Source organism: Oryctolagus cuniculus, chromosome Y, assembly GCF_051225735.1.
Source record: "Oryctolagus cuniculus isolate XC-2025 breed Fujian yellow rabbit chromosome Y, ASM5122573v1, whole genome shotgun sequence".
NCBI classification, from domain to species: domain Eukaryota; kingdom Metazoa; phylum Chordata; class Mammalia; order Lagomorpha; family Leporidae; genus Oryctolagus; species Oryctolagus cuniculus.
In genome coordinates this window covers 18,812,639-18,837,394 of record NC_142889.1, presented here as the reverse complement: position 1 = coordinate 18,837,394, position 24,756 = coordinate 18,812,639, and the positions used below count along the sequence as shown (strand labels likewise).

The following is a 24,756-nucleotide window of genomic DNA, read 5'->3' as shown; positions in this document are numbered from 1 at the left end:
GGCTTGGGGTGTTTTGCTTATTTGGAGGCATCATAGTGTCATCGTTGATCTTGCTCCCTCTATTTCTGTGTTTGTTACTCGGCGTAGTTAATTCTTCTTGCGTCACTGTGTGTTTTTTTTTTTCTTTTTTTTTTTTTTTATTTATACTGTGTCCGTGTTAAGTGGACTGCCTGCTGTTGGAGGAGCCTTGGAGGCTTGAGATGGGTGCAGCCTGAGAGCTCTGCCTGGTTCTTCCAGGTTAAGGGTGTGCAAAGGTGACACCCTCAGGTTATGCGTGGTAAATCTCTCTCTTTTTATTTATTTATTTATTTTATTTATTCAGGGGATAAGTAACACCGCAGGGCACGGCTGTGCAGAATTGATGGTATTTAGCTTCCAGTCTTTGGCTCCTCTGGACTCCCACTGGGTTGCCTAGGCTACTGAATTGTAGTGACTCAGTTCCTTAGCTCTCCCCCATTGATATGTAAATCCAGAGCGCAGGCCTGCTCTTTGTCTCTTGGGAATTCTAGCCTTGCAGCCTTGTAACCTTTGCAAGGTTAGGGGGAAGAGAAACCCCGAAGCTTTTTTTTTTCCTTCTTTCCGGTAGTGAGTTTGCTGCACTTTCCGGCCCCCCTCTAGATTCTGACCCCCGTTTCCCCACCAATGTCTCGGGTTATTGAGCTCACCTCCCTTTCCAGCGCCGATGTGTGGAGCGTCCCAAGTCTCCCCGCTGTTGTCTGTGTGGCATGCACTCCCCTTGGAGCACTCCTGGAAATGTGTTTTTAAAATGTCATGATAATGCCACCCTTCTCGTGTATATTCTGATATACATATATATAAAGTCAAATAACATAAAATACCCTGGCTTGCTAGAAATACATCTACTTCTCTATCACAACTGTCTATGTCTGATATGCTTTAAATAGGGCTTTATAAAGCTACAATTTTTGTAATATTCTATTATGATCTTCCTTAGAAATATTAGAAATGAGAATTTAAACTAAATGCCTTTCATCATATGTGTCTCATGACAATTACCAACAAAAATTCCTCTATGGATTTCTCATGTTTCTCTTCCTTCTGTTTGTTCACTCCCCAAATGGTTACTATGGCCGGTGCACTGCACCGATCTGAAGCCAGGAGCCAGATGTTTCCTCCTGGTCTCCCATGCTGTGGTGCTGGCCAATATATATTTGCTTTTTAATTCACCAAAACATGAAATAAGTTTCAAAAATAGTATCACAAAAAGCGCTTACGTAAACTACTTTCAAGTTTTCAGTTTTTGCTCAAAGTATTTCCAAATCTTGAAACTTTTTCAAAAGTGTACAGAATAATAGGATTTTCAGATTTAAATAACATTTTCAACTTACAATATTATGACTTCTCAAACATTTGCAGCTTCATAGAAATTTAATGTACAGTTTAGTGAATTCTACTACTCTATGTTTCACAGCAACTAGTAAGGACTGTTGGCAGGGGCAACCACAGCACTTTAAGTAAATTGGTGGTTACTGTCTCCACCTTGTCATCAGGTAAACACCAGCTCCTCCATGCTCAACCTGCAATAGGCTTGGAGGAGAATCTATTGCAACCAAAGGGAAATGTTGCCAGTTGGGACACTTGTACACACCCAGCACAACTGTGAAAGGAGTGGGGCTGTGGCTGGCAGGTATTGCACATGCATGTCACCCAAGGATTTTGCCAGAGGGAAAAATTCACATTCCCCACTGACTTACAGTCTGGCTGAGAGGCTCCATCTGCCAGGGTAGAATACATGGGCTGTGGCTCCAGGAACTCCTCAGTCACTGTGTGGGCAGAACAGGCTAGTGGGGCAGAGTGTACCCTCTAGCAGTCCTTGAACATGGGAGCCCTGGGTGCTGAGACTGTGAAAGCACTGTGACTGCCTAGGAGGAGGCAAGGCCTGGGTCTGGGCAAGCTCTGGATGCAGAGTCACACTCTCAGAACTCTTTGGTTGCCAGGGCAGATCTCTGTAGCAGGAATCATGCTCACAGAGAGGACTATGCAGATCATTTGTGTGGTTCATCCAGAAGTGCAGATGAGTGTTGAAGACACTGGGGACAAACACCTGGGCATTACTCAGCTTGGAGGAAAGGAGGTGACAGGCTGATCACACCAACATGTGACCATCTTCTGCACTAGAGATCTTTTCTAGGATGAAAGCAAAGCTGTACTCTGTGCTCAACCACTATGATGAGATGAAGGGGCTATATCAGATTTGGAGGAATTTGGAAGGTTGTGTCCCTTAGGTGAGACCATTAGCAGTTAGAGCTGGGCCAGGAGAATTGGAAAAGGAGGCATTTGGCAAGACCTTTACTTGTGTGGCAAACTTCATTGATTATTTAATAGACCATGGATAAGCAGGTTAATTAGCAAGATTTTAATTAACAAGTTCCAGGATTATTTTCCAATTTCCCGAGGGGAACTGATCTCTTCCTATTTATTCCCAGAGGCTTCCTAACCTGCTTAAATGAACCACACCAGATGAATTGAAATTCAATCTTCTATTATAACTGGAAAAACAGCAAGAAAATGCAGAAACACAGTGCTACTCCTTATGATAACAGCAAATATTCTTTGAGCTCCTTCTTGGTGTCAGCATTCTGGGTGCCCTGAAGGTAATTATTTATTTATTCTTTAAAACAGCTTTAGGAGTCAGATGCTATGTATCTCCATTTACAATTGAGGAAACAGAGCTACAGTGTTGTTAAGCAAAGCTCCCTTCATCTCACAAGCAAGAATTAGATATATATCTCCTCTGAAAACTTAATTATGTATATATGATAAAATAAATATGTATATAAGTATATATATCTATATAATATATATATACACATCTATATAATATTTTCCCAAAAAAATTGCATGCTTTCTTATCATACTGTCATTTAAAAAGTCAGTGTAAATCAGTGTATTTACTTTCTTTTCCTTTGGAACAGTAAAAACACCCAAAAATTATTTTTAATTAACTTAGCACTAAGTTCTTAAAATTAGCTGAGAATTTGGAAATTCCAACTTGGTTATCACTGAGTTGTCATGATTCATAGCATTGCATTTCATGAAATTACAGCCTTTGAAAGATCTCCATTATTATCATTCCATTAGTTGAATACAATTGTATAGATATCCTTTAAATTTCATTTAATAATTTTTATTTAATTAATGTATTTGAGATACAAAGACAGAGCGATCGTCCACCTACTGGTTCACTTTTCAAATTCCCACAAGACCCAGGCTGAAGTCAGGAGGTTGACACTCAATCCAGGTGGCAGGGACTCAGGGGCTGGAGACATCACAGGCTCCTTCCCTAGGTGTGCATTAACAGGAAGATGGAGGTGGGATAGGAGTTATACTCCAACACAGGTATTCTGATAAGGGATTTAGACATCTCAGGTGTCATCTTAACCACTTTACTGAGGGCCTCCACCTTCTTTTCTTTTTTTAACTTCTGTTTCTTTCATGGCTACAATGATGCCTAGGAAACAGCATACCCTCAATGTTACTTACTTTAAATTTTGCTTTTAGATAAATTTATCTGGACTGTATTCCCAAAGTGTATTCATGACAAAAAATGAATTTTTCACATATTGATCTTTAAAAGTTCATGAGAAAGAAAAAGAAAAGAAGTGGACAGAAGAAAAAATTAAGAGGGAGTCAGCTACAATCAAATTTACAGTTATCACTGTAAAAGGCTACTTAAGTTTCTTTTGCAAAAAGAATGTTAACATCAAACAGTATATTTCACTTTGTGTTTCTATGGGGGTGCAAACTGTTGAAATCTTTACTTAATGTATACTAAACTGATCTTCTGTTAAAAAAAAAAGAAGAATAAATTAGCAATTCCCAACTTGACTCTCACTGGGATTAAACATGACAATAGGTCTGATCTGATTTCATCATCATTTAAAAAATCATCTATTATTTTTCACTTTATGTTTCTGTGTGGGAGCAAACTGTTGAAATCTTTACTTAATGTATGCTAAACTGATCTTCTGTATATAAAGAGAATTGAAAATGAATCCTCATGTGAATGGAAGGGGAGAGGGAATGGGAAAGGGGAGGGTTGCAGGTGGGAGGGACATTATGGGGGGAAGCCATTGTAATCCATAAGCCATACTTTGGAAATTTATATTCACTAAGTAAAAGTTAAAAAAAAATACCATGAAACAACTACAAAGCAAACAACCCAATTAAATAAAAAAAAAGAATGTTAACATGTAGAAATACATACTAAGAGTCAAAGGGAGCACATAAGCAAGTCTAGTACCTGCTAACACTAACCGATAGAATAAATAAAGGGGAGAGTGATCCAACATGGGAAGTGAGATACTCAGCAGACTCATAGAATGGCAGATGCCCTAAATAGCACTCTGGCCTCAGAATCAGCCCTAAAGGCATTCAGATCTGGCTGAAAAGCCCATGAGAGTATTTCAGGCATGGAAAGCCAAGACACTCTGGCAAAAGATCTCTGTGAGTGAGATCTCAGTGGAAAGAATAGGTCTTCAAAGAAGGAGGTACCTTTCTCTGAAGGGAGGAGAGAACCTCCACTTTGACTATGACCTTGTCTAAACAAGATAAGAGTCGGAGAACTCAAGGGGCTTCCATAGCCTTGGAAACTCATGACTGGAGCATAGGGAGATTACTGATGCCATAGACAGGAGTGTCAATTGGTAAAGTCAACAACAGGAGTCACTGTGCACTTACTCCTCATGTAGGATCTCTGTCCTTAATGTGCTGTGCATTGAGATTTAATGCTATAATGAGTACTCAAATAATATATTTCACTTTGTGTTTCTATGGGGGTGCAAACTGTTGAAATCTTTACTTAATGCATACTAAACTGATCCTCTGTAAAAAAAAAAAAAAAAAAAAAAAAAAGAAAAGAAAAGAAAAGAAACTATCAACTCCCAACTTGACTCTCACTGGGATTAAACATGACAATAGGTCTGATCTGATTTCATCATCATTAAAAAAAATCATCTATTATTTTTCACTTTATGTTTCTGTGTGGGAGCAAACTGTTGAAATCCTTACTTAATGTATACTAAGCTGATCTTCTGTATATTAAGATAATCGAAAATGAATCTTGATGTGAATGGAAGGGGAGAGGGAGTGGGAAAGGGGAGGGATGTGGGTGGGACGGTATGGGGGGGAAGCCATAGTAATCCATTATTCGTACTTTGGAAACGTATATTCATTAAATAAAAGTTAAAAAAAAAAAAAAAAAAAAAAAAGAAATCAACCCAGATGCCCATCAACTGATGACTGTATTAACAACATGTAGTATTTTTACATGTAGGAATATTTCTAAGCCATAAAAAAAGAATGAAATCATGTCTTTTGTAACAAAATGGATGTTACTGAAGACCATTATGCTTAGTGACATTAGCTATTCCCTAATAGTCAAATATCATGTTTATGCTGATTTATGGTAATATAGAATACAAAAAATAAACACAACATATAAGAATGAAAAAAAAAAAAAAACATGTAGAAATACAGATTTTGAAACATATGCACCCACAAGGGAGTGGAAAATAGCTGCTTTTGACATTACACGGATCTTTGTCAACTCTATCAAGTTATAATTAAATAGCTAGCTAGTATTTATTAAACCCCAAATATGTAAACTGAAGAGGTTATATCTTCTACATTAAACAAAATGATCTCTCTTAGACAAACAAGATAGTCTGCTGAAGAAGTTTCCTCTGAATTTTTAAAAAAGATTTATTTATTTATTTGAAAGAGTTACAGAGAGGCAGAGGCAGAGAGAGAGAGAGAGGTCTTCCATCTACTGGTTCACTGCCCAGATGGCCACAATGGCTGGAGATGTGCCGATCCTAAGCAAGGAGCCAAGGGCTTCTTTCAGCTCTCCCACATGGGTGCAGGGTCTCAAAGACTTGGGTCATCTTCTACTGCTTTCCCAGGCCATAGCAGAGAGCTGGATCAGAAGTGGAGCAGCCGGGACTTGAACTGGTGCCCATATAGGATGCTGGCACTGCAGGTGGCAACCTTACCTGCCAGGCCACAGTGCTTTATTGATTCAAAGTACCTCTTTTGGAGATGTCCAAAGGTCTCTCAAAATGGCCATTGCAATTTTAAGTTGTCCCTGGTGAAACTGCACCAGAGGATAGATGCACACATTACTGTGGTGGTGAGAAACATGAAGGAAGCAGGTGTTTAGGGTGGAAAACATGTGTTGCTAGCCTGAAAAAGCCCCATGGGAAGTCAAAAATCTGTAAAGATGGTGAACTTTCTATCTTCACAGTTTGACCAAGGGAAAACATCTGGCCAGGAGTAAGCCAAAGCCCTCTGAGTCTGGGTAGATCAAGTGAAAGAAAGAGGTCTCAGGGACACAAGGACAGAATTCAGAAGTCAGGACACTGGTCTTAGTAGACCTTATAAACTTATTAAACTTATCGATCCCCTGGTGGTAGCTCAGGGAGAAGGTTATTGAACCCATTCCTATCCAAGCCCAACAGAATTTTCCTCTTATAAACAAACATAAAAACATTAGATGAGCAGAAAAACCATAGGAATATGTGTTAGAGTGTTAGAAATCCGTTTCTCCAAGAAGCAAACAAATCTGATCAGATCAATGAAATACCTTCCTAGAAAACCAAACCCAGACTGATGGGCTTTAGTACTACTAGTAGGGAGCTGGAACAATCAGGACTCAAAATGGCACCCAAATGATAGCTGGTGACAAAACCACTAAGCCACAATGATGGTCCCATTAAGGCAAATCTTCATGTCAACTAATGAGAAAAATCATTTTATTATCCAATTTCCCTTGGACAAACACAATCACTGTTAATCCCATACTACATGAGTTAGGGATGCTACAGCCATTTCATATATGAATAAACAGGCTTCAGCAGCTCACTACTAGCACTTAAAGAGTTATAATTCAAATACTACTCTTCTAAGCCCAATTCACATTGTTCTCACTTCTATCCAAGGATGTTGTATCAGAAGATCACAGAGTAATGTGCTAAATGCGCTAAATCATGTACTATGGACATTTAGACAACAAAAACATCAGAGAAGGGAGTTAGAGAAATTGTTTTTAGGTACAAGATTCCCTGGCTTGCTTCCTGAAAATGCAGGAACACCCACTCTGTCTCTCAAATAGGTTTTAAGAACAAATAAGACAAAAAGTAGGGGGAAGGCAACATTTGGGTGTACAGTTAAAATACTGTTCTTAACCTAATCACAATAAAAATCCCAAAGCATATTCTATTTAAATTTATATAGATTAAAAAATTGTACAGGTTTAAAAATTCACGTCAAATAATAATAATTATTGCCAAGAGAATCCTGAAAGGGAAAAAAAAAGGTGGGAGTTTTCTAACTGTAACAGATTTTAAAATACTGTCCATTTAAAATTTTAATATTTTATTTCCTTTCATGTTATTTTAATTGCAGAGAGTGACAGAGACAGAGAGTCAGATCATCCTGTCACTGGTCCATTCCCAAATTGACAGCAACAACTGGGAATGGGCCAGGAAAAATAGGAGCCTAGACTTGATCCAAGCACCAAGGCAGTCCTATGTGGGATGTGGACATCCCACATGGTATCCTAAGCAATGTTCCAAACACTCACACCAACATCCTGCATACTTCAGAGGTAAATGAGTTAAGGTGCACTGATAATCTGGGTGTCACTTTTTCTGGGGCAGGCTGAGCAGGCTGCACCACCTGAGTGTGTGCTCAGGCTGTCCATGGGCCACTTGCCCTGTACTCTGCTTTCCTGACCAGTGGCCTTGGGTACCAAGAGCCAGGTCCAAGATGAGTGGATTTCTCACTAGGAGAGCAGTGCTGGCTCTTCTGCTGTCTGCCCTGATGAACCACAGCACCACAAAAATAGCTTTCCTGAAGCCGGAGCCTACCTACACGGTGCTTGCTCCCTAGGAGCAAAGCCCCGGGGTACCTGCTCAGGAGGCTGCTGTGGCCCTGGCCTCTGCCACCAGTAGTCATTGAGGGCCAGGCCAGGCTCCTGGTGCTTGCACAAACTGCACATCAGTGAGTGTGTGACTGAGAGTACCAGCAGCACTCGACCAGGCACAACTGGTATGGTTGCATGTCCATGCACTGTGTGCCCTGCAGCCTCTACCAGCTGTTCTCCAACAGTAACGCAGAGGAACTGGGCCAGATGTGCAGCTTTTCTGATGGCTCTGTCTCATACACCAGGTACATCTAGGGATACTCAGGCTACAACTTGAGCCCAGGACAATCCTCCAAGAAGAACCTCCATGCAGACATAACGTGGCAGGCTCTGTGAACTGGGTTGGGTCCTGAGAACTTTATCCAGTGTGGGCGTCTATCTACTGGGACTGTGCCCATGGTAGACTTGGCCTGGTGGTACCAGCGTGCAGCGGTCATCCTCTGTTCTTCTCAAGTGTTCAGTCTACAGCAGGCTTTTCCAGATTCCAGAAACACTTCCTGCTTCTATGCATTCCCCTATCTGAACTCTCCTCTCCCTTGTGGGTCAGTCACAGCGGGGAGGAGGAGGTCATCAGCTTCTTTCATAGCCTGGTCATGTAGGGGTTTTGTCCCCGAGCTGTGGAGTCCCTCTGGAGTATCGGACATGTAATACACATAAAATTGCTGCATTACTTGTATTGACTGGGGCAAAGGATTTGGAGATTGTTTGGTTTGATTTCTGTTTCCTCAAACTTACAAATACTGTAAATGCCTCAGATCATTCTACAACTGGCTTGTAATTGATTGATGACTTATGGACTGTTGCTTAGATGGGGCACAGTGGTTGGTGATGGAATAAAATAAAAAAAAAAAAAAAAGAGAAGCAGACCGCTTAATAGAACACACTGTAAAAGCCAGAAACCAAAAAGGCATACTTAGATATTTCAGGTTAAAAGTGGCATTGTAACATACCATCAAAACATGAAGTGTTTGGGATAAGTGAACAGCCACTTTACAAAAATTTGTAAACACCACATGCTGCTCCAAATTCAAGTGTGGATTCACTAAAGATTCAGTTAAGGGAAATAATAGCAAAAACTCAAATGGGCAAAATGAGAGGAGTAAGAGGCACAAAGAACAGTGGTTTCATTACTTCTGGAAAATCTGTGTTGATTTCTTGTCCCACGTTCACACTTGTTGACACATATGGTCACAGTTTCTGAAATCACACAAAATGATTTTATTTTACCATCTGTTAAAGTCCCATTGAAACCAACTAGGACTCAAAGGGATGTGGAGGGGGAATAAAGAGCAATAAGGGGATTTAGAGAGAAGGATTTTTTTTTTTTGACAGGCAGAGTGGACAGTGAGAGAGAGAGACAGAGAGAAAGGTCTTCCTTTGCCGTTGGTTCAACCTCCAATGGCCGCTGCGGCCGGCGCGCTGCGGCCAGCGCACCGCGCTGATCCGATGGCAGGAGCCAGGAGCCAGGTGCTTTTCCTGGTCTCCCATGGGGTGCAGGGCCCAAGCACCTGGGCCATCCTCCACTGCACTCCCTGGCCACAGCAGAGAGCTGGCCTGGAAGAGGGGCAACCGGGACAGAATCCGGCGCCCCAACCGGGACTAGAACCTGGTGTGCCGGCACCGCTAGGTGGAGGATTAGCCTAGTGAGCCACGGCGCCGGCTGAGAGAAGGATTTTAAAAGTTTACTTAGATTAGGCCTTTGGCATCCTGAAATTGCACTCCACTGTAGTCCTGGTCCAGTGCAGACTGCTTTCCCACAGGCACGAGTGTTACTTTCCTAATGACCTCAACACTCAGTCAAATTCCACTGACATTTGCAAGCAACAAAATCCATCCTATTTGAGAGATAGAAACCTTGCAAGTGCACATGGAGCACCCATTGTCTCCAAACTTCTGTGCGCACGCTCAGCCATTGACCGCTAGAGGGCACATATGCACCTGTGTTCTGGAGTGTTGCTTGGTTACAGAGATTGTGCACTCAGAGGTTGGAAACGCCCTGTTGGGAGGTCGACTGGAAACCAGTCATTCATCTACAGGGTTATCCTTAGGCTTGAGGGGTGGTGAGAGTGGCCAGAAGTCTCGGCAATGAAGGTTTTACCTTCCCATTTCAGAAGGGCGAGTTTCTCTTCAGCTCCTCCATCAGGTGTGAAAATGACAAATAGGATTATTTTATTTTTTATTTTATTTATTTATTTATTTGACAGGCAGAGTGGACAGTGAGAGAGAGAGACAGAGAGAAAGGTCTTCCTTTTGCCATTGGTTCACCCTCCAATGGCAGCCGTGGCTGGCACATGGCAGCCGGCACATCACGCTGATCTGAAGCCAGGAGCCAGGTGCTTCTCCTGGTCTCCCATGGGGTGCAGGGCCCAAGCACCTGGGCCATCCTCCACTGCACTCCCTGGCCACAGCAGAGAGCTGGCCTGGAAGTGGGGCAACCAGGACAAGAACCCGGTGTGCTGGCACCAGTGGCAGAGGATTAGCCTATTGAGCCATGGCATCGGCCAACAAATAGGATTAAATCACTGGTTACCACAAAGGTGCCAAGGCTGGTGAAGCAGACCAAGGGCAGTCGCTCCTGTTTGCTTGGTGAAAGTGGTGTAGTGGCTGGAGACAAGAACAGGTAACAGGGATACAAATTTGGGTGTGAGGGGCGGGCCACTGAAGGCTGGGGCTGATCAGAGTGCTTGCTTTCTGGGATTCACAAGCTGCAGGGCCTGCAGTAACCTGGGATGCTGGGCTTCTTGCCCTCTGCAGCTCCTCAGCACCTAATTGACTTTTTTCCTCAGGATCACTTTGGCTATCCTATGACTATGGTTCTATATGAATTTTAGGATTGTTTCTTCTAATTAATTCTTCTAATTCTAATATTGTTATTTTGACAGGGATTGCATTGAACCTGTAAATTGTTTTGGAGACTATGGACTTTTAATGACATTAATTCTTCCAATTCATTTTGTGATTTTGATGATTTCTTTCATCAATAATTCATATTTTCCATTGTGTAACTCTTTCAATTATTTAGTTGTTTATTCCTGAGTATATAACCCTTGTAGCTATTATGAATATGATTTCTTTCTTGATTTTTCTTTCATTAAGATCATTACTGGTGTATAAATATACTTCTGCTTTCATATGTTGATTTTGTGTCTTATGCCTTTATAAAAGTTCATACAAAACTTTTCCTTATGCTTAAATGCTATTAGAAAAACTATAGTGGGTAGATCCAAATATGATATCCATTTCTTTCTGATACTATTCCTAGAAAGACTTATTTTATAATTTTTGTTCTTCTTTTCTCAGTTATTTATTTGAATTGAGAGAGAGAGAGAGATCTCATTTCTATCTGCTGGTTAACTCCCAGATGCCTCCAACAGCTGAGTTTGAGTCACATTGAAGTCAAAACCTCAAACTCTATCCAGGTCTCCCACATGGATGGCAGGAACTCAAGTACTTAAATCATTACCTACTTCATTGCCAGTTACATTATCAAGAAGCTGGGTTGGAAACAGAATTTCTAGGACTCAAAATGACACTCTGAGATGGGAAGTAGTTGTCTCTAGTGGTGGATTAACCTGCCGCACCATAATGCCTGCCCCAACTTATCCTTCTTTAACTGCTTCAAACATCTGTAATTCTTTCTTGCTATTGCTTTTAGTTGTTGAATATTCATGAGCATGTATTTAATTCATGAATGTGTATGTAGTTAACATGAACAGTTCACATTTTTTCATGAATGATTAACTACATTTTATAGAAATGATATCTGCATTAGGATTAGGAGAAGAGGGAGATAATCACCTGGGAATTCTGAGAACTGTCCATTGCTACTTACATCTTTCAGCATAATTTTTACTGATGTTAAAACATGAAACATACTTCTTTCATTTTTTAAAAATTATTTTAGATTGGTGAGACAGAGGGAGAGAGATATCCCATCTAACAGTTATTTCGCAAAATTACTTCACTGGCCAATGCTGTCCCAGGATACAGCCAGGAGCCAGTAGACCAGTCTTGGTCTGCCATATGTGCAGCAAGGAATCAGCCACCTCAGAATCACCTGCTCACTCCCAGAGAGCACAATAACAAGAATTTGCCATCAGGAGCCTCTTGCAGGAATCAAATCCAGGTTTTCTGATTTGGGATGAAGCCATTCTAACTGGTTTCTTAACTATTGGCCAGATGCCCACAAATATGATTCTTAGACTTGACTTATTCATCTCCATATATGGCCATAGGACTTTTCTTAAATTTATAATTATCTAAATTTATAATTATCAATCTATGATTAGTAATGTAATTATGTGCTAACTGTATTGCTTCTGCATAGTAAAATTTTACTAATATGCATGATTCATTTATTTAAGTCAGTTTAGTATAGCATAAAATATTTCCTAAGGCTTAGAGTGAAATCATCATTTGGGGTTCTAAAACTAAGTGTATCTAAAACCCAAAGATTGGGACTGGCACTGTGACCATCAATGCCAACAGCCCATGTGGGCACTGTTTCATGTCCCAGCTACTCCACTTCCAATCCATGTCTCTGCCTATGGCCCAAGAAAGCAACAGAAAATGGCTAAGTGTTTAAGCTCCTCCTACCCATGTTTGAAACTGGAAGAAGTTCCTGACTCCTGGATTCAGGCCTGGCTTACCTGTGGCTATTGTGACCATCTAGAGAGTGAACCAGCCGGTGAAAGATCTTTCTCTCTAAAGCTCCCTCCATCACTGTATCTCTGACTTTCAAAGAAATAAAATCTAATTAAAAACCCAAAGATTATTTCAATTCATTATATGGCCAAATATTATTTTATATTATAAATGGATGTATATATGTATGTAAATGTCTTGATGAGGATTAAAGAAAAATATGTTGAATTGTATTTTTTATAGCTTGGAACTGAGACATAATAATATGATTCTATTTGGGTTGTCAAGTATACATCTATAGGAAATAATTCAGGATGAAGAAAAGTATAGAAATTATAATTATATGGGATAATAGCAATAAAGGTTTGATTTAATAGTGTTTTAATCAGCAGAAGTGATTTTTTTAAAAAAGTATGACTGTCTTTGTGGTATCAATGTTTTTACAAATACATGTATAAATTAATGATTTACTTTACAGTTAGTTACACATTTGGAAAGAAATGTGGACGAGCAGATTTCTTAGACTTAAGGAGTTGCTACCTTTCCTCATCCTGAATTGCTGCTTATAGATGTGTACATGACAACCCAAATAGAATCATAATATTGTGTCTCAGGTACTATGTTTCCACTGAGATGGTACACAGGTTCATTGACCAGCGTATCCCAGAGCATATCCCTCTGCTCATATAGGCCAAATGTCATGACATGGGTTTCTGACCAAGAAAAAGGCCATCCCACTGCCTGCTGCTGTGTTACATGTAGACACATCCAGGTCCTGCAAAGGTGGTTACCGGCATGGGCTGCAAGGGGAGAGCTGGAAAAGGCACCACAGGCTAAGAGATTGTGTATTTCTTCAGGGTCTTCCTTTGAAGTTGGGAACATTCACACCTTTTGAAAGGGCAGTGGGGAGGGGAGCCCTGAGACCATCTCATGCTGGCTGCTTACATTATTTTTTCTTCAAGTCCTATTCCTAGAAGTCTGGATTTAAACTTGAGCATGACTGTGAACTAAGGCAGTGTATCTGAGTCTCATGTAGTTCTGCCTCCTTCTTGTACCAGGGCCCTGCCTGGAATGTGTGCAAGAGGGAAGGCAGATAGCACTTGGTCCTGGGGACATTTGTTTAGTCCTGGGAGATCCAGACGGAAAGCACATTTTCCCACCCAAGTGAGCTTTCATTTGGATTGTAAGCCTGAGTCATATACAAGTCAAAGGAGAAAAATCAGGTTTCAGGGTTCTGATCTTTTTATATTCTGTCATATCCTCCGGCATCAAAGTCAGAAAGTCTACTGAGGTTGATATAGTTAAGGATCAATACATAGGAAGTAGACTGTATTACCTAGAGGTGAATGAAAGTGTGTGTGTGTGTGTGTGAGAGAGAGAGAGAGAGAGAGAGAGAGAGAGAGAGAGAGAGAGGTGAAAAAGGAGAATGAAAACAAGGAGGAAAGAAAATAAGATTAAAGAAAAAATTTATAAAGTAAAGATGAAGAGAAAATAAAAAACAAAGTTTAGAGGATATGAAAGAATGAGAAAATAGAAAAAATAAAAGGAAAAGAGGGGAAAGGAACACAGAAAGTAAAGAACAACAAAAAAGAAATAAAAAATAATAGCAATAAATAAAAAAGGAGAAAGAACATTTTAAAGCATTTTTCCTATCCATGCCAATAATGTTCCTCTTCAAATCTGTCCTTTTCTTCTTAAACTTCCTTCCATTGGGTTCAACTGCTTCTTCCATTTTTATTCATCTAGTGAGAACACTAGACAAATTTCTTTTCTGTATAATTACAAAGAGGAGTAGCAGACTTAGAAAGAAGAAACTTGGGATTATACCTAATTTCTGCCACTTATTGTATCCAGGTAAATCATTATGGGCTTTAAATTTCGGGTGCTTAATTTGAACAACCACTTGAATCATATTTTAAATGCAGATGGAAATAATAAATGCTGTTTCATTAGTCTCCAAGATTGATTAAAATCTTAAAATTCAATGTGATCTTATTCTGTCTATAGAAAAATGGGGAATATTAACTGGAAGAAATGAAAAAAATATAGTAGAACACAAATAACAAGAAAACCAGTAAAGAAAGTTTTAAAAATTAGGAAAAGATAATAGAAAGTTACACAAAAATGAAAAAGCACTAGGAGAAAATAATTTAAGACAGAAAGACAAGATAGTGTCTGTAAGGGCAAACTAGAAAGTCAGTGAAGTAGATAAATCAATTAGAATTATCATCTAAATATATAAATACATGCTAAAATAATGAGCATAGTCTATGTATAAATGTCCTTCACTTACAACCCAAATTAATTAATAACCCAAAATATAACCCAAATATATCAGCAATTTAACAACAAAAGAAAACCAATTTAGCTGAGAAGTAGTTAAAGGACATCAATGGACAGTTCTCAAAATAAGAAATATCAATGGCCGACAAATGTATAAAAAAGGCTTAACATCACTAGCCATCAGGAAATTTCAAATCAAAACCACAATGATATATCACCTCACTCTTAGAATTTCTAAAAACAGAGACTAATAAATGTTGGTTAGGATGTGGATAAAAGGGAATACTTAAACACAGTTGGTGGGAATGTAAACTAGTGAAGCCACTGAGGAAAACAGTGTGGAAATACTAGAAATAAACTTGACAAATGATCCAGCAATCCAACTACTGGGTATACACCCAAAAGTCTTGAACACAATGTATAAAAGAGATACCTGAACCACCATGTTAACTGCAAGACTGTTCACAGTAACCAAAATTTGGAACCAACCAAGTTGTCCATCATTAGATGAGTGGATAAAGAAAATGTGGTATGTATACACAATGGAATATTAACTATAAAAAAATGAAATTCTACCATTTGCAACAAAATGGATGCAACTGGAAGACATCATGTTGAGGGAAATAAGCTGGACCCAGAAAGAAAAATACACAGGTTCTACCTTACATGTGGGAGTGAAAATTTTAAAAACAAATGAAAAAGAAGGAAGTGTCTGTGTGTATCAGTATCACTGCAAATATAATTTGGTAAAACTGTTTTATACATTTATAAAACCAGTGGTTAAGAATGTTGTGCTACTGTAGTTTGAATGATCTATGATCACTTAAACATTTACTATATTGGAGTGAAATGGCCATTTTTTCCATTCAATAATTGTTCATAGCCATTATTTATATTCCCATTAATCTAGGGACATTTAGCTTTTTACTTGTTAAACTTCTTACTCAGTGATGTATTAACCCTTTTTACTGTAATGTAAATTTAAAATATGTTGTCTCAAAAACTGAAAAAAAAGAAGGAAGGAGGGTGACAAAGAGGGAAGAAGGTTATATTATTGTGTTGTTAGATTTGCATGTATTTCATATTGAATCTGTTAAATATTACATAAATTTAAAACTGCATTTCAAAAGAAAAAAATATAGAAAGAAGGAGAGATCTTTCTCCTGGTCCACTCCTCAACAGTCTGTAACATCAAGGACTGGCCCTGGTTGAAGCCAGGCATTGGGACCTCCATTTAGGTCTCACACATGGGTGGCAGGGTTTCAAGTACTTGAGTTATCACTTGGTGCTTCCCAAGGTGCATTTAGAGGAACCTTGACTGGAAGCAGAGGTGAAACTAAATTGCAGGCATTCCATATATTGGATGCAGACACCACAAGCAGTGGTTTAAATTGGTATGCCAAAATGCCTGCCCCTAGAACTTCTATTTTCCAATATCATTTCTCATGGTCAGTACTGTGGCATAGCAGATTAAGCCTCTCCCTACAGCACCATCATCCTTCATAGGTGCCTTTTTGAGTCCCAGATGCTCTGCTTCTGATACAGCTCCCTTCTAATAGCATAGGAGAACAGTGGAGGATGGCCCAAGTGCTTGGGCCTCTGCAACCACATGGGAGACCCAGAAGCAGCTCCTGGATCCTGGCTTTGACTTAGCCCAGCCCTGGCCATTGTGGCCACTTGGGAAGTGAATCAGCAGATGGAAGTCTCTCTCTCTCTCTCTGCCTTTCAAATAAATAAAAAGATTTATCAATATCATTCTCAACAGTAACATTTTTTAGTAACAGTAATATTTTTTAAATTGTTCTACAAATATTTTCTTTTTTTTTGCAAAAATCACTGGGCCACAAGCAAGTTACATGATGAGGTCAAAGCTTAGCAACTTCTTGGATTAATATCAATAATTCAACAATGTTTTGTGAGTCTTAAGTTTTTAAAAATGTCTTACATTTAAAAATTTTAAAAATGTCATTCCATTTACATGGAAGCAGACTTTTAGAAGTTTGTTGAGATGTGCATAACCCATGTAAAGCACCACTTCCAATTCCAACATCCTGCTAAATGCACACTTTGGGATTCAGCAGATGACTGTTTATGTAGGTGGATCTTGCCACTAATTTGGGAGTTGTTCATGGCTCCCAGCTTCATCCTGGCCTAACCTGGCTGCTGTTGACATTGGAGTAGTGAACATGCTGATGGGTGCTCTCTATCTGCATGCTTTTTCCTCTTCCTCTTTTCTCTCTCTCTCTCTCCCTCTCTCTCCCTCTCTCTCTCTCCACCCACCTCCCTCCCTCCCTCTCATGTGTGTGTGTGTGTGTGTGTGTGTGTGTGTGTGTGTGTGTGTTCTCTGTGTCTCTCAAAATATATAAAATTTTAAAAATGCTTTGTCCAGGATTATTAGTTCCAGTATATATGTATCTGAATGACTTATTGAAGTATCTGCAGGCTGGTGCTGTGGCTCGCTAGGCTAATCCTCCACCTGTGGCTCCAGCACCCCAGGTTCTAGGCCCAGTTGGGGCACTGGTTCTGTCCCAGTTGCTCCTCTTGCAGTCCAGCTCTCTGCTGTGGCCCAGAAATGCAGTGGAGGATGGCCCAAGTGCTTGGGCCCTGCACCCACATGGGAGACCAGGAGGAAGCACCTGGCTCCTGGTTTTGGATCAGCACAGCACACTGGCCATAGTGGCCATTTGAGGGGTGAACCAATGGAAGGAAGACCTTTGTCTCTGTCTCTCTCACTAACTCTGCCTGTCAAAAAATAAAAAAAGAAGTATCTGCACATGTATTTAAAGATACAGAAGAGCTGGTGTAAATGTGAGCATCTGACTCTAAACCAAGTTTGTAGCAAGCATGAAGAAAGCCTTTTCTATTTTATGCAAGACAACTCATCTTTCTCATTAAATCATCTTATCATCAAGGAAATAAAGACAAGATTGTTGGTGATAAATCATTCTCAAAGCATTTAACAACATTTTAAAAATGAGAGTTGAGGAAAGTAGAATCTGTGTGTGTTTACAAAAGAAGAAATTATGGTCTTGGCCAAGTGTTAATACTTCTAATTGGAAATCAAATGACAGAAAATTTTCCATTCATAAATATGACCTAAATTTGCATTATTTAGATAATCTCATTTAAAAAATCTTAAATGGACCACTCTAATACAATAAGGGAACAACGTTCTATTATTTTACTGCATTTTACAATATTGCATCAGCACAGAAAGAAACTATACCAACTATCCATCATTCTCTATTTCTCCCTCCCACTAACTCCTGGAAACCATGAATGCATTTGAATGTATTAGTCTATCCAAGGTATGGTATATAAATTAAATCATCTAATATGTGATCTTTCATCAATGGATGGATCACTCAACAGCTTGTGATGGATGAGCACTAACTTGCTCTTTGTTGCCAATTTCCACTGCATCAGCTCATCAGCTGATTCACATTTGGCTTGTTTTCCACTTTTGGCTCCTGAGAATCACACACCCAGGAATGTCTGCATAAAAATGTTTGCCATTCTTTTGAATATATACTAAGGAGTTGGATGACATGATTGCATGGCAATTCTGTTTGGATTTTGAAGAACAATCTAATTCTGTGTATGAACTTTGAAGAACAATCTGAAAAATTATTTTCCACAGTGGCTGTGCTATTCTACATTACTACCAGCAATATACAAACATCAGATTTCTCCATGATTTTTGTCAATGATTTTTAATTTTTATTATAGTAATTTACATGGATGTGAATTCACAGGTAGACTTGTGATGAATGATTCTGAGCATCTTTTCAAGTACTTGTTTGCAACCTGTGAATGATTTTTTGGAGAAAAGTTTATTCTGAAACTTTCTCCATTTTAAATTCAGGGTTTTTGTTGTTGTTGGGTAGTGATTGTTCTTTTTATGTACTAGGTACTAATTCCTTATCAGTATATAATTTCCAGGTAAGACAGTACTTTAAAATGTGTGGAAGATGGAATTAAAAGGTGGATTTATTTTGGTACAAAACATGTTTTTTGAAATCCACATACATTATTCTTATAATACACATCCTCTCCATGAACTTAAGTATCCCTGTGTACTCTTCCATTCTGTGAACTGTGTTTCTGGTTTGTTTATAGAATCACTTGTTACACAATATTTTAATTTTATTGAAGTGCAATATATGTTTTTCTGTTCTCCCCTGTATTTTCCAATGCACAGGGTGTTTTCTCAGGCAGAGGCCAGCTCACAAAATATGGTAAACACAGATCAGAAAGGGGCGATGAAACAAGGAGCAATGAGTCAGGGCAGAGAAGTGAGTATGAATACACAAGGAATCTGGGGGTCTTGAGGCCGGGACACAGAGGCTTCAATGTGAGGGCAGGTGAGGGCCCCCAACATGCACTTTCTGGCAAGAGACAGCCTCCACCATGGAGTTTGTGAGTACTCAAAAATAATATACAAGAGCAGAAACCACATCTGTTTGGTTGCTGGTCTCCCTCCACTTCCATGGCTAGACCAAGTTTTTCCATCCTATTGAAAGCATTGATAAGCAATTCTGGTCAACAGCCCATCTTTCAAAAGAAAGATGAAGAAAAGAGGAAGGACAAATACCAGCTCACCCTGCCCCTACACAGGATCATGAGGAGGCAAGGCTCCTGGGGCCAGAATGAGGCCACAGTTTCCATATCCCAACTCTTAGCCATCCTGCCTGGGGTGCCTCTCCTCCTCTACTCCAGAGCACTAAGGGAGGAGAGTCTGGAGAGGCAGGGAAGTGTGGGTGTGACAGATGTGGCAGCAGCATCCAGGAGACACAGCATTGCCAGTGAACTGCAGTGGAGGTCTTGGCTGGAGTGGAATTCTGAAGGGGGGCCAGGTGTCTGGTTCCATGACCACAGTGGGTTCTGGGGTTCAAGTGCTGCCCTGAAATACACAGGTTCCTGCCCTTTCCATGCAGCTTGCACAAAACAAAAACATCAGTTGGTAAACACCAATAGTACTTTCCAGTTGTCTTGTTCTATTTATTATTGTTGTAATTGTTACTGTTATCTGACTACAAAGACAGTGTGAGACTTCACAGGTAGACTAGCTTTCCTGATAGAAGGGCTTGGGTACAGAGAGCAGGGTTTGTGGATTTTTTTGCATTATGTTTTAAAGCAGAAACAAAAAGGTTGATTGGAGTGGGGTGGAGGGATTTGCTAGAAGTTTCTATCTAAAAAAACCAGCCCATCAAAAAAATAAAAACAAAACAAGAAATAACTGTGTGTATCAGTATTGATGGAAATATAATTTTATAAAATGTTGCTTTTTAGCTTTGCCAAACCAGTGGTTAGGACTATTGTACTACTATAGTTTCATGATCTGTGATTGCTTTAAAATGCACTTTACATGAGTGAAATGGTCACTTCTTTCCATTCAATTACTGTGTATAGCCATTGCTTATATTCTTGCCAAACTAGGTTGCTTTTTACTTGTTAAACTTCTCATTTGGTGAATAAGTAAGCCTTTTATTGTATGTAAATTTAAAATATGTTATCTCCAAGTGTAAAATGAGAAAGCAAACAAGAAAGGGAGAGAGAAGGATGGTGGGATGGAGAGGGGGAGGGAGGTGGACAGGGAGAGAAGAAGGGAATATCATTTTATTCTCATAATTTTATCTATAAACTATATTGAATCTGTTAAAAATTAATTAAAATTTTAAATTGAAAATATAAAAGAAACATTCCCCTCCCCAAAGAACCCTTGAAAACAAATTTTTAAAAATCCTGAAAACAGTAAAACTCCAAATAAACAAACGACAAACTGTCATGTACAGAAAGAGTGAATTAAGTTCATTTATTAATAGCAGCTAAAATTTATTTATGCGTGACTTCAGTCCAAATTAAGGGAGCTAATGTAGGCTTGTCACTTAAACAGGAATAATTCATTTTCAAAATCACCCTGATAAATATCTCTTCTCCATTTTGCTCCAAGCCAGAGAAATATTACTGCACACCTATGTAACTCATTATTTCCTATTTTTAAAATAAGTAAATCAATGTCTGAAAATATTTCAATACAAAGAAATTAGAGAATTTCAGGAGTCATCACATTTTTGAGGTACGACATAAGTAGCAGGTGGACACCTGGATATAACTTTGAAATATTGATACAGGCTGAGAGCTCTGCAAGAATATTAGTGAGTGAGGTGCAAATTTCACAGCCTAAGGCTTACTCTTGCTGTCACGTGTTACATACTTTTCCATATTATGCAAATTGTAAGAGACTGGATGGTGAAAACTTGCAAGTGGAAGGAAAGTTTTCCTTCTTTCTGCACAAACATTGCTGAATACTGAGCTATCTGGGAGAAGGCACTCTCCTAATGTACAAGTATTTGATATTTCAAGACTACTCCACAAAGTAATTATTGAACCCTAAATATTACCTCAGGTCCCTCAAAAGTAGCCTTGGTACTAGAAATGTTATTTTTATAATGTTTATTCACATTTCCCCATTGAAGATTTTATCTACATACTCACCTTTAATCCAGGAAAATATGAAAGAATCTAGGAGAGTTTTCTGCCTTATCTCTTTAAATTATAGTCCAGCTGACCTCACAGAAGATATGAGTAGTCTTGAATGAACTAATGTAGGAGAAAATAAATGACAAATACAAAGAGAAGAAACAGTCAAAAGGAAGGAGCAACAGAAGATTTAGATTTATCAGCCAAAGTCCTACTGAGTTAAAGATGAATTGCTGATTCTACTGAAATAAAATAGATTCACTTTCAGAGGTGGGATTCACATTAACTAATAGATCCAAATACACTAATTTCTCAGAAGTGAAGAAAAATCATTTGCTGGGCCTTTGTTAAAAAAATTTCAGACATGGAGCTCAAAGTTGAAACAAAATTAAGGATGTGAAAAGATAGTTCTTTGTTTCACTTTTACAACAACCTTCAATGTTATAAAATATGATTATGCAAAAGTATAGGTGTGCTATGACAGTTGTGTAGAGAGAGAAATGAAGCAACCAAGGTAGCCAGGTTTCTAATCATTTGGCCTAATTCAAGGAAACAATAGCAGATATGGAGTAACTCAGAATTTGTAAGCTGTTATATATAGATATATCTTGCTGCCTGAACTTTAACAAAAGTTGAACATGAGACATTTTACCACCATGGTCTCTAGTCCAGTCCTATGTTAATAAAAGAAAATTTATATACTTATGTGGGTGAATGACTAAATGTCTGTTCTTTTATAAAAGTAAAGGAACCAGTTGCAACTACTGATTGAGTGTCCAGTTACCCTACTTTTGAAGAGGAAGGCTGGGGATGTTTTTTTAGAATGAATTTTTTCAGTTATTCCATTGTAGTTGTTCTTTCATATTGGAAAATTGCATTTTGGCATTTTCTGCCTGCTTATTTGTTTCCAAAATCGAGACCATGCTTCTGTTTCAAATAGAATTTCATTGGGCACAGATTTTTTTTTTTTTTTATGAACACTAAACTACAAATTGACAGGTCATTGTTTCTTTCATTTATTTTCTGAAAATGTTATCTGAATTTGACCTGATCTATTCCCAAATATCAGCTGTAAGCACACTTTATCAATTTCTTATTATCTAATATCTTGTCTTATCACTTCTAGAGATTGCTTTTTCCAATGTATACTCTCTCCTATCACTGGGTTTCATCTTCAAGCGCTTCAATATTTCTCCCTCCAATATAAAGCAAAAACCTATGACAACAGTAGCTATTAGAGATGAAAACAAACTTTAACCTACAATAGAACACCAATAGAGTCATAGCATTCATAAATTAGTGAAAGGTGAATAAATACAATAATAATGTAAATAGAATGCATTGATTTGTTAATAACAATATTGAAAAGTAGTTTCTAGGCAGGTGCCATGGCTCACTTGGCTAATCCTCCACCTGTGGTGCCAGCACCCTGTGTTCGAATCCAGGTTGGGGTGCCGGATTCTGTGTCAGTTGCTCCTCTTCCAGTCCAGCTCTCTGCTGTGTCCTGGGAAGGCAGTGGAGGATAGCCCAAGTGCTTGGGCCCTGCACCTGGCTCCTGGCTTCAGATTGGCATAGCTCCAGCTGTAGCAGCCATTTGGAGTATGAACCAATGGAAGGAAGACCTTTCTCTCTGTCTCTCATTGTCTAACTCTGCCTATCAAAAAAAAAGTAGTTTCTAGTAAATATATTTTATCACACTAAGATATTTACTTGTGTTTTTGTCTAATGTAAGATGTATTTTGGCTAATGTAAGATGTATTTTGGCCATTCAAGAATCAGGTTAGTAAACTATTTTATCTGACTATTTTATCTGACTTTTCAAAGTCAAATATTGTATTATCATATGTCCCAATATTCCTTGACAATTTTGGATAAACCTTATTGAATTATAAAGGTGTCATTTTTATTTCTACATGCTGTTATTTCATCAAGGAGTTTAAATATGTACTTCCTAATTCATATTTAGTATATATTAAGATTTACCTGTAGTCATGTACTTTTCAAAAAATTTTAAGTCTCCCTTTGTTGACTACTTTTAAATTTTGCTTTATTTTTCTTATATCTGAAACTCTAAAATAGTCCATGAAATCTGTGACATTTAAGAAATCAAAAATATGTTCATGCCTTCCAGGTTAAGACAATGAAAATCTAAACTGTAGTTACTATTGAGGCAACTGGTTTCTAGGTGATGGAGCCCACTTTTGCCTGAGGGACTAGATGGAGTGGCTACTTTCTTGTTTGTGCCAGATGTGCATTGTACACAAACAGAAAGTTCCTTTGGAATTCACTAAGATGTGGGAAATGTTTGCTGCTACAGCATATTTTAGTCCAACTTAACTCATAGTGAAACATTTGTATGTTCCCTTAGAGTCACTGCAGTATGGTCCTGTTCTTTATTAAATTCCAATGATTAATTTTTCAATACATTTCATAGACTCATTTCTTTTATTTATTTGGATATCAGAAAGAAATAGAGAATGACCTCAAATCCCACTGGTTTACTCCCACAAATGACCACAATGGCAAGGGCTGTGCCAGGATGAAGCCAGGAGCCTGGAACCCCTCCAGATCTTACAAATGGGTGACAGCTACTCAAATACTCCAGCCATTATCTGCAGCCTCCCAGGGAGCACACAATCAGGAAGCTGGATCTAAAGCAGAGTAGCCAACAGTCATAACCATATGGATTCTTACATCAAAAGCAGCACATTAACTGCCATCACCATATGCTATACTTCCCTTTTTAAATTGAGATGTGAACTGACATGTTCTTCTGAAGATTACAGTATCCACAGTGAGGACCACTTGCCCATGGACTTGGGGACAAAGGTGGACTGATGTTCTCTCTCCCTGGTGGAGGGAGTGTTGTAAGGTTGCTCCTGACCCAGGGCAAATTTAGCACAGTCCTAGTACTGCTGGGGGACAAACTCACAAGTCCTGAAGTGGGGTGGGAGAGACAACTTTAGGAGCCCCTGAAGCCCTGAGGACAAGGATGCTTTTAGCCCCTTAGCAGACATATATGTAATTCCATAGCATCCTTTCCTAACAGCATAGCCAATGCAGTCAGCTAGGACAAGCAGCATTCCATTAGGCTATAGATATAGCTATGGCTGGGGTTTGGTCTTGGGCTAGGGGCCCCTAGAGAATCAGGGGACTTTTGAATCAAAGCTTGGGTCCAAAGATATGAAACTACAAGTTGCTACAAGATGGTTTCAGGAAGTTCATCTGTGGAGAGACAGTTATTGAGGCTTCTGGAACAAAATGAGAGGTCCCTGGGGTGGGATTTCTGATTCTATCTGGAGGACTAGAAAGTTTAAAGTCTATGGTGCTATGGGCTTAAGGAGGGTGTCTAGAGGTTAGTGTACTTGCTGCTGCTGTCAGTACACAAAAACATGTTAGCC

The 24,756-nt window shown here is 39.0% G+C and overlaps 1 pseudogene; it reads right to left on the bottom strand.

Moving 5' to 3' along the window:
- The window catches only part of LOC149119322 (uncharacterized), a 221,544-nt pseudogene that overhangs the window by 134,265 nt on the left and 62,523 nt on the right, over nucleotides 1-24,756 (bottom strand).